Below are 765 nucleotides of genomic sequence, written 5' to 3'. Positions count from 1 at the left end.
GAAAGGAAGGCAGATTTTTTTGCCCCTGGGTTACTATGTCACTCTGACCTCCTGTAATGTACAAAGAACAGACAGAACAAGAAGTCCTGGCAATAAAGGTAAAATGTCTTAATAAGGCTTTGTTTAAAGTATCATTCTTAAGTTAGCAATTTAGAAAGTTCTCTTGAATAAAGCCAAGTGTGTTTGCTATTTCTGCAGAGGATCCACCTCTGTGCCAATGGACATGGAAGATTCTGTTGGGAGCAGAACAACTTCAGCACCAAGACTGAAGTCTTCCATAGCTCCTTCCATCCATTATAAATAGAAAGTGGAGTGCCTCTGCCTGTTTTTCACCAAGCGGAGATACTTAAAAGGAGATGCACATGGAGCTCATAGTTATTTGGATAAATTTCCAGAACCTCCTTGTCAAAAGGGTCCAAACCTTTATCTAAAGTCCTGACAGCACTCTGCCCATCTTAGGGTGGGAACCTCCATAACAATTCAGAACAAATTCCTGACATGACTTTTAAGACTTTTCAACAACAGAGTACGTATAAAAAAACTTGTATTACAATCATTTTTATCCAAGTGATAAATAGTTTTAAATGAGCACATATAAAAATAAATGATCCACTCTCCAAAGTAAAAAGCATATATAGCTTTTGAAAGCATTTTGCAGCAGTAAGTACACTCTGCTAAAGCCACTTAGGTATATCTTTGGTATGAGAACACAGCATATCTTTTTGCAACGTAGCTTTTCCATTGGCAGGAGTAGTTGACTGGACT

This window comes from Euleptes europaea, chromosome 1, assembly GCF_029931775.1.
Source record: "Euleptes europaea isolate rEulEur1 chromosome 1, rEulEur1.hap1, whole genome shotgun sequence".
Lineage (NCBI taxonomy): Eukaryota > Metazoa > Chordata > Lepidosauria > Squamata > Sphaerodactylidae > Euleptes > Euleptes europaea.
This window is presented reverse-complemented; position numbering follows the sequence as displayed.